Consider the following 10,559-nt stretch of genomic DNA (forward strand, 5'->3'; position numbering starts at 1 on the left):
GAAGTCTGGATGCGGTAGCGCTAGGAGGTGATCTAAACGTGACGACAGATTCCTAGATTACTGTTGAAAATGCAGTTTGCTCTTAAGGGGAAAAAGAAGAGATTTAAAAGTGGAACTTTTTCAGCTGCTTTCATTATTTTTCCCCTGTTCTGTCTTTTAAATGTCACCCTGCCTTCCAGCTCTGTATCCTCTCTCGGATGGTATGAGAGCAGGGGCTTGCTGGCTAAGTGATGAAGCATTGTTGGGGTGTGTTTTCAGGAACGGTATGTGTCTGTGAGTGGTATTTATTTCATCAGAAAGGTGTAACTAGCCAAGCAGACTGTGACTTGAATACTGGACATGCTCTAGTGATGGAGGGAAAAGAGAAGTGTGGGTTGTTACGATAGCCGTGGGACGATAGCCGTGGGACGGATGAAGGCGTTCATGTTCATGTATCTTAGCTTTTAAATGGAGGCTGTGGCATGGGGCGAAGTGGTCCCTTTACAGTGACTCCTGTCCTCCTCCGAACTATTGTTTTCTCAGTTCACAGAATATTTACACTGTCGAAAGTTACTAGCATAAGATGATGTACCAGTTTTCCTTGTGACTTTTTTTTCTCATGTAACCTCATTCCCAATTCTCTGGTGAAAGGCAAGTGAGGGATGTACTGAGTTTTCTCTGTCTCGCTGCCTTACCTGCTTGATTACATGAAGGAAAAAAATCATTAGAATTATTTGTTGATACATGGAAGTGAGACAGACATTGCTGTCCCATTCGGCAGGAACTGCTAGAGACTGTTACTTAACATTGTCTGCATACGAATGAGAAAAGTGCTTCTTGTCTGCCTGACAGATGATAGAGAGCTTGTCTTGGGGGAGTTTTCACACTGTGCTGAGAAATGGAGAGATCAGGACAGCGGGATTATGCTGTCCCAGATACCTGAGACCCGTTATTCAGAACTTGCTTGTGTGTCTCTGTACAGTATTACATGTGCCATGGAAAAAGCGCTGGGCAACGGAGGTCTGTGCGGCTGCTTTGATGCATCACCCTGTCTAGTGAGCAAACAAACCGAACTGAATACACCAACGTCCCTTGTCCAGGCTCCTCTCTGGGTGTTCACAAGTCAGGACAAAGGTGGGTTTTGCTGCTGTGGCATTACTCAGCAGGGCTTGGTCCTCTGTCGTGCTGTTCTTCAGATGGCAGGGAGTGGTTACCCAAGGATGCTGTGAGATGCTTAACAATTTTCATTGTACTCTAAAGATCTCCCACTATCTAATTTTTCTTACAGAGTAGAGGAATCCTGAGTGTCTTATGGATGCCTTTAGACCTATTCACGTTCCACTATGCTGCCTCTTTGAGCAGCTTTTTACTATATGCAGCCTCTTCTTAGAACTTTATTTTGCATTTTTCTGCAGTGTTGAGCATCTTACAACGTGGGTCAACTCTAGGGATCACTGAACTTGGCCTTTAGCTTTGACTACTAAAAATTCATTCTTTAGTTTTATGTCAAACCCTGTCTGAAGTGTGCTGTTTCGTGACCAACTTGGAGTTTGTTTGAGGAAGTTCATTCTGTTGGCATTCGCTGCAGTTGTTTCTGTTAAGTTCATGATACCAGGTAATGAAGAATCTAAACCTCTCAGTGTGTTTGAAACATGCGAGAGTCAGACACGACAATAGAAACATCAGTGAGCTCCATAAGCAGCAAGAAATCTAGCCTGAGGAAGCAGCAACGGATAAGGCTGTAGTGTGTGATTCATTTCCACAGAACTTGATTCACTTCTTGTGACTCGTAATAAATCATTGATTAAACATAAAATGATCTTCCTCCCATGGCAAAAAGCATAGCGATGGCCAATAGAAGTAGCCAGGAGATCGGGTTCTTGTTGCTCAACTGAAGGTGTTCTAACGGTTGTGAAAGTTCCCATAAGAATTTCATTGTAAGTTCCTGGTCAGAATGAATGTTTAATACTTAAGATTACAGAAATGTCATCCACAAGTTTGATCAATTAAAGTAAGGAAAAGCACTGCAGCAAATAACAGAGGGCAGTTTAAAGGAAAGACCTGATGAGTGCAGCTGAATTTCAATGTACTTGTAGTGGGACGGATTCTTCCATTCCCTCTCAAGATTTTTGTGATTCTAGGAAGCATTCTGGGTAAGAAATGTTATGCACACACAAACTTTATAACCAAAGTTATTTGAAAATTGAATCTTACAACTGAGAAGAAAAAATTCAAAGGAACAAAATTGGAGTGTAGAATGTTGGTCTTTTTCTTATGTGTTAACTTATACAAGGATGTGTTTTCCCTTTGAGATCATTTCACTGCATACATTTAAATTATTGCATTTGACTTGCTATTGCTGCACAACAAACATGGAAAATAACATGACCAGTGAAGAGGGGAGAATGCTGTGTCTCTGTTCCGTGCGTTCCGTGCCTGAAGGAAACATTCCCCTGTCCTCCCGCCCTGCCCCGTATTTCTGTTTAATGGCAGGCTTGAAGGTTTGAAGATTCCTGAACCTCTTGCAGTTAATGCATGATCCAGAATAAAGCCTCTGGATGTTTGGGCTTAAAGAACACGCTGCCAGAGCCCCGGGTGCATCCTCCCCCCCTGTTGCTCCAGGTAAGGTCCCTGTAGTAACACATCATTAATGTGAAAGCAATCCTCAGCAGCTTTTATAAGGGCATGGTCCCGATGACGAGACAGTCAAGTCAGATTTCTGATAATGCCATGGGAGTAGTTTGTTGCATAGACAGCCCTTCTGTGTGTGTCTCTGTTAGACGCTCAAACCCCTTGAATATATGGGAAAGTCTGTTTCCAGGTTTGTCTGTCTTTCTTGTCAGTTACCAAATGGCATACGAACTGCCAAGGATGTTTTGTGTTATGTTTATAAAATATTTTATGAACATGTAACTTTACAGTAAAATAGAAACACAGAAGTCAAAGCAAGGAGAGACTGGCTGACTGTTTTGGAAATTTTTTTTGGTTTATTCAATGCAGGACACTAATCTATGGATGGCTCTGGGGGGCTGGCCCCTAACAGTGTTTATGTGAATGAAAGGGGGGGGGTGGGGGGGGGAAGTGTTGTTTTCCCTGGAAATGATGCAGCAGTATCCAAATTCTGTGCAGCTGGAATTGTGGTTCAGTGCTTTGAAGTGGGATGAGACACTTCCAGCAGATTGTTGTCCTTTTTGTGTTTCATGAATCACCCCGAGCTGCACGCTGTGCCATCTGCTCACGGTTTGGAGCCACCAAAACCCCGCTAACAGCATTGTCTGGATTACTTAACAAACTTCTGCCTGAGCGTGTCCAGAGCTTACCAGAGACTTGGGTACCAAGTACTCGGGTCACAGGGGGGACCACCAGAGAGGAAGCCGGGTGGAACTGAAGGGCCTTGGTGCACTGCAAAAATAGGATGCTGTGCTGTCCTGAGGAGAAGTTAGCGATGCTTGTGTACAAGGTGATGCTGGAATTGACACCACTTGGTGAGTTTATGGGAAACTGGAAACCAAGAGCTGAAAAATGGAGCTCAATACCAGCAAAGAGTACTCAGACTGGGAAAACGAGAGAAGTGGCCTCTTCTGTCACAGAGCTGTGTGGCAGCTTCTGCAGGAGTGGAAGGGGCTTAAAAAGAAATGATGAAAAGGGCAAAAATTGATATAATGCTGGAGCTGCTTGTTGTTCATGTTAGATGGAGCTGTGTCATATTCATGCAACATTTCATCAGGATCATCATACATTCTGCCATAGTTCTTTTTGCAACAAATGAGTACTAGATATACAAGAGATAAGTTAGTACCATCAGAGAAAATGTCCTGAGACTTTTGTACTCAGAAATCTGGGGCAGGGTTTGGAAGGTTTGTAGTGAAGGTGGAAGAAACGCTTGAAAATGTGCTTTGGTTGTGTGACGGGAGAGCAAGAGAAGTGAGAACCCCCTTTCCTTTGGTTGTAAGGAAATATAAATTGTTCATTATTCTTATAACTCTCACACCAATTTTAGTTAGCACTAGTGTCTCAGGATTGGTTATTTTTCATTGAGCAGCTCAGGAGGGCTTCTCCGTGATGCAGTACGGCGTTACGGAACTTTGTCTGTATTCATGCAGAGCTGCAGGGGGCAGCTGGAGATGTACACGGGCACCCGGAGCCACTCGAGCATCCTCTCTGTTGGTGACAGCTCCTCTTTCCCCGCAGAGCTAAATTCAGCGAGTTCTGTCCACCACGTGGTTTATTGCGTACGCAAACACAACATACAGGAAACAAAGTTTATCATTCTCAGCTGCTGTAAAATCTTAATGACTGCGCTGGCAGCGGACACAGGGGGTGCATTGTGTGCTCCAGGTTCTATTTTAGCCTGAGTTTACAGCCCTCCTCTCTTGGTAAATATAATCTATGGCAAAAGGCTGGCTCTAGAGGTAGCAATCTTCACTGGGATGAGGCCAAAGTCCAGATCTTTGTTCTGCTACAAAGGCTTGCTTTGTCTATATAAAATCCTGCATTTTTAAGTCATGCATTCATGTACTGCTTCCCCCCTAAAAATAAAAATATTTAATAGACAAATCAGACAGTCTGTCAGATGCATCAGCCACTCCACTGGTGAGAAAAACTGATGTGGACTAACGGTTTTTTTCAAGTTGAGCCATGTTAACTGGCTATGGTTTGTCTGTTTCAATTAGTTTTGGACTCGGGTCTCACACACATGTGAGGAAGTTTTTCATTATCCTTCTCTTTCTTTTGATGATGTCACAATCAACAGTGGAGCTTAAGAGCTTCACGACTTTTATAGATGATGTCACAACCTATTTTTTTGTGTGTGTGTGTGTAAGAAGATTTTTTTTCCCAGCATTTCACTGGTTCCCAGTTCTGCAAATATTTGTGCATTTGAAGAGTGCTACTAAGGTCAGATTTCTTGCATAAATAACTCATGTAGGCTCATGCCTGCATATATCATTTATGTACTCGATTAGTTCACTGCCTTTGAAGAGCTACTTGCTGTATTTTTAAACAGTTTCCAAATACGAGATCCTAATGTCTAAGAGCAGCAGATCAGAAATACCTCCAATGTTTTCCTTCACACTGTAAATGAAACTAAGTTCAGAACAGCTGTGAGAGAGTGATGAATTAAAAATGAGGTGTTTAGACTGGGCTTTAGTCCATACTGTTCCTAGTCCATTATTTCTAAGACGTTTTATGCTTTACCCTTGTGTATTTACAAAGGTGGTAAATGCTCAGTCTTTGAGTCACCATTTCTTTCTGCTAAACCACGTACTCAACAATTCAAGTAAAAAACCTTCTACGTGCTGTTCCTGTTCTTCATTTTTACCAAAACTTACATTTATTCTCTGTTACTCTTGTAATTGCTTTTCTGACCTTTTTTCTTTTGCAATATGGTCAAACAAAATATATCCATTTCACAAGTTCATGACAGAAGAAGGTTGAAGAAAAACAGAAAACTGAGTAATGCTTAGAGATGCAAAGGCTAGTTTGAAATTACAAAATATTAAACTAGTCTGCTTTGCATGAAGTATTAATTAATTAATCCAGTCCTAATGTGTGCTGTTGTATTTTTATCTCTGAGGATAAAGCATACAGTAATGGATTTTTAAACTTGAAAATGCCATTTCTTTGCCTACTGTGTAGAAGTGGGAGACAAAGGTCATTTTTTCAGTGATAGTTTGATCTCTTTGTCCAGCTTCCTCAGTGGTCTTTGGCAATGTTGGAAGTATTAAGGCATGTTTTTACTTTTAAGTGTGTGATGTACCACATACCTGATTAGTACCTAAATAGAGCAGAAACACTAATTAGGTCTGTATTTGCTTTGCTGTTAAAACTACATCAGGATTTACCGAATAGTCCAGCTCTTCTTGTATTTGGAGGACACAATGTGTAAGACCAAGTCAAGGCTGGCCTTGCCTTTCTTTGGGAGCTCCAGCCAGCGATGAGAGATGCCCGCTGCTTTTACTGCCTGATTCTTTTTATCTTTCAGACCACCCCACAGGCTTAATGCTGTCTGACCTGTCCAGAAAGGCTTGTGGCACTGATGTAACCAGTCAGCTGGGATATTTTATTTTCCAAAGATAATGCATGTGAGGAAGCTGGGAAGATGAGCTTGCAGCAGAGATGGGGCTCTGGGTTCTGCCTAAGCCAGACAGAGGGTGCACCAAGGCTGGATATCCTCCGGCAGCAGAGCCGCTGCTGGTTGACAGGTGCCTCCAGAATACCCTGTCCTCAGTGCATGCTTTGTCCTAAAATCTGAGAAAGCACAGCTGATAGCCCAGCATCCTCTCTGCCTGTTTGCTCTCCTTGTTCTCAGGCTGTATCTGCAGAGCCCAGGCTGGCTGCGGGACGACTGGAATTTATTACGGTTAATTGGAGTAAAAATGCAGAAAATGCAACCAGCAGAGACTGATGTAGAAAGCTGTTTGCTGCTTACAGAGTGGGCAGTGTTTCTGGATTCTTACTGTATTCTTATTTTCTGACTTTATCGAGATGAAGGTACATCTGCCCTACTGTTACGCTGCACCCTGTGGCCTCACTGTGGGAAAAGGAGAGGATTTTGGCTTTCTTCCTTGGGGAATGCCTGAACCCCAAGGGGGTTGCGGAGCTGGTAAGCACTGTACTCCTATGCTCTTTGCACAGCTTTCAAAGAAAAGTGCCGATCCTGTTGTTCCTGGGAGAAGAAAGTTATGGGAAGGTGTCCATCAGGTGTGTGCTGGACTCTGCACCCAACGTCACCCTCACGTTCCCCTGAGCCTGGTGTCCGGGGCTGGCAGGGGAGGGGAGGATTCACACTGGCGTTACGCTGGGGCTACTACAGGCCACATGTGGGGGTGACTGTGACCTATCTTCTATCAGGGTCCAATCTTTTTCCTGCCGTCAGAAGGATGTAAGTAGGCCCTGCACAGATGCTGACGTGGATGCATTAATTACAGCGTGGCTATTGGAACTTTGGTCCCTTGCTCCAAAATTGACTGAATTTCACCGAACTCAGTAAATCAGCTGAATTCAACAACTCCTGGAAAATTGTGTAGAGCATCTTTCCAGGTGTGAGGGCAGGAAGCATCGTTATGAATTGCTGCCTCTGCCTGTCAGGCGGCTGCACCTCGGGCATCTCCAGGACATGTGGATCTTGCTGGTGGCAGGGCTGGTGCGTGGCGGCTCCGCAGCAAACACAGCGAGAACGAGTCCTGGCATCAATAACAATGGCAGCTCCGATGATATAGGAGATAAAGCTGCTGAGCACTGTTTTGTCCTCTGCATCAGTTTCTGGCTTCCCCTTGTCGCGTGGGGCACAGGGTCCCTCCAGGCTGGGATCTGCAGCGTGGGGAGGGGTTTCTCGGTTTTCTTGGACAGTCCAATCCGCTTTTCAGCGTGTTTTCTGGCATGGCTCAGATGTGCTGCGGTGCTGGTGTCTCTGCTTCTGTACCGAGCCCTCTCTCAGGAAATAGCTGAGCTAATTTTAGCAGCAAAAACAGTTGAATGAGGCCCGTTACGAACGCAGACGCAGTATCTCCCATCTAATCGGTTATGAAATCTGACTGATGCTACGGCTTTTTCTTAGCAGAATGTTTATTAATCTTGAAGGGGGTGGGGAGCAAAACAACACAAGAGATCTTTTACGAGGCAGACATAAATGAACAGAAGCTCTTTAAAAATGAGTTTGTGGGAACGGGGAGGTTGATGCAATACATCACAGGGGCAGAAGGGCCAGACGACAGCTTTCCGAGTACATGTTGGCATAAAATCAGATACAAAGAAAAGAAACTACGGTACTTTTTGCCTGACATGACCTGAGGAAAAATACTGGCTGTTATGCAGCTCTTGCATGCTTATCTTGGGCATATCATGTTCTGCAGTGATTAAAATACAACTTCTGGTGGCCGCAGGAACCCAGATGCCCTTCTGAATGGTGTGCAAAGTGCGACAGTTGTTCCTTTGGGCCAGGTCATGTTTCAGGGTGTGTTTTAGCAACAGCTTTTTATTGCATTTGATTCCTGTATCATTGCTCTGAATTAAAACATGGGAAACACAAAACTTAGAGCAATGTCCTGTTTATAAGGGGAAAGCGAACCTGCTCTCAGGGTCTAGGAATGTTGCATGAACTCACACTGTGCCAGGAGGGCACAGGAGACAAAAATGAAATTACTCACATTTTTAAATCTTTCATCTAAACTCTTTTACTGCCTTTTTTTTTTAAAAGTTGTGTTGCAGAATGAGCAGCTGCAGGCGAATGCTTTTTGCACCATGAGTAGAAGTCGTTTTATTTCCATAGCAGGACTACTGCTGGCTCCTCTCTTACGCTGACTGCAGGAGCCTGTGGAATGAACACAGGGCTAAAGAGGATGCACAAGCTGCTTCACCTATGTTCTGTCCTGTCTCTCATCCATTTTCTGGTGTCTTTACCACATTCCAGTTCACATGGGGTGGGGATTTTTTGCAGATACTGAGGATCTTATCGAGTCTTACGCAACTGCTACTAGACTTGAAATGTTGCTGGGCTGCAGGCAGGAGAAACAGGCTTTAACCTAAATAGGTTTGAAATGAAAAGGTTTAAGCCTGGCTTTAAACACTTGCAAATTTTTTGGCTGCACATGATAGCCCAAGTTGCAAGGTGCCAGAGTGTTTGGAACCGTCCGGACTTTTCCTCTCTGATTGCTGCATGCAAAACAACCAGCTCCCTCTCATTTCCAGCAAAATGATGCTTCCTGCTCTTCCTTGTAATAAACTGCAGAAAAAGGGTATTTTGTATGGAGAAAAACTATCTATTGTAAGCCTAGTGGCATTCTAGAACATTTTGTTACAACTGATTGTGCCTCAAATGTTGTCTTTGGGAAGACTCTCTTATCTCTTCAGTCTGGGCCAAAATGACCAGTGATGAGCTCTTTCTTGCGTGATTGGAGTTCTCGGAGCAGAACTGATAACAGCACCAACAGTCATGTGATGTGCAACTGGTTGTAACTCTCTGCTGCAGAGGGTTTTACCAAGCTCTTACGACAAACTTGCGTAGGAACAGATGAGTCTGTGCTGAAAGCTTTTGACAAATCCTACCCAGAGCATTTTTTGAGAACTGTAGGACCTTTTTGAGAATAAATGTAAAGACCAAGCATGAAGCACGCGAGTGAGAGCCTTATGGCAAGGAAACTGTTCCACTCTTCATGTTCTTAAAATTACGTTGGTGCTCAAGTCACTCCTAAGCCAAAACAATCAGATATTAGATCTCAGCAAACTTGTGAATGTCAGAATTATTTGGGGGAACTGGGATCCTTCGTCATAGCCACATATTTTGCCAAGATATGATGTGTGGCCGCACTTCAAAGAAACTGTGAGCACTACAGTTTACCCAAGTTATTATTCCCTTGCTATGCCTAAACTTCAAAGAAAAAAGTTTCTTAATAGTTTGTATGATGCTATAAATAGCATCATAGCACTGAGAATAGAATAGCATTTCATGAGTCGTGTTTGTTGTGGGGTCTGTGGACAAAGCTTTCAAGGCTTGATGTGTTCCCACAATGTGCAAAAGCCTTAAGGTTCAACAGTCTTGCTTCTCCCAACAGTAAAGTGAAGACAGATTCTTAAAATACTTTGACATGAATACCTGAATCTACTTCAGGGAACACCTTGGTAACCAAGGTGCTATTATATTCAAGCAGAGGAAAGGAACTATATGCAAAGCCCGTTCCAGGTCCGGTGAAGAAAAATATTTGCCCAGAAATTTCTTGGATTTGCTTAGTGTCATCAGCTGTGCTGGAGGTAACGTGTTCACTGAATGCTTTAATGCCTAACTGCCAGACTGTGATAAGGTTTGGGGTTTTTTTTTAATTATTTACTTGAAATGAAGCCTGCTTAAAAGTGACGCTTGGCCATAATTTATTGCAAGTGGCACAAATCCTGTTCTGTTACACACCTCTATCAAACAGTCCATAGCAACAAAGAGAAGAATTTAACCTTTGTTATTATAATGTAATATAATAAATTAATTAAGGACGGGGTTGTCAAGGGCTGCTGGAGGGGATCGAGTAAGGGTCTTTGAAGAATTCACTGCGTCTTCAGATATTTCATCCAGAACCATCTATCCGTTTTGCCATGGCTCTGAGGAAAGCACATGATACACTAAACCACACTGAAGGGTCTTCTGGCTGGCCAAATCTATTCCATCACATTGTCAAAGAGCCCAGTAAATCCATATGGGAATCGTTTCCATTTGTGTGCAAAAGCAAACAACTGACCTTGTAATGCATTTCTGCAGACAGTCACGTCTACGAACTCGGGATCTGCAGAGATTGCATACAGACTGCCTTGGATATTTTGCCTGAACACAGAAGGCTAAAATGAAACTCTCATTTTAACTGTTCTTCACCCTTTCAAGAACAAGGTTCTCATGAGAAGCTTGGGTTTGTTGATTTTGCCCCTGCTTGGGAGCAGAAATCCCTTCTCCCCACTGTGCTTTCACTTGCTGCTTTGCTGATGTGTAGTAATCTCTCATTCCTTCCAATCTGGAGATGAGAGAGAAAGATGCTCTATTACCATACAGTATTTTTTAATTTTCTTTTTGAATCAGATTTTTACAGGGTGGGGTAGTAGTT

Source organism: Pterocles gutturalis, unplaced genomic scaffold, assembly GCF_000699245.1.
Source record: "Pterocles gutturalis isolate BGI_N339 unplaced genomic scaffold, ASM69924v1 scaffold137, whole genome shotgun sequence".
Taxonomy (NCBI): Eukaryota; Metazoa; Chordata; class Aves; order Pterocliformes; family Pteroclidae; genus Pterocles; species Pterocles gutturalis.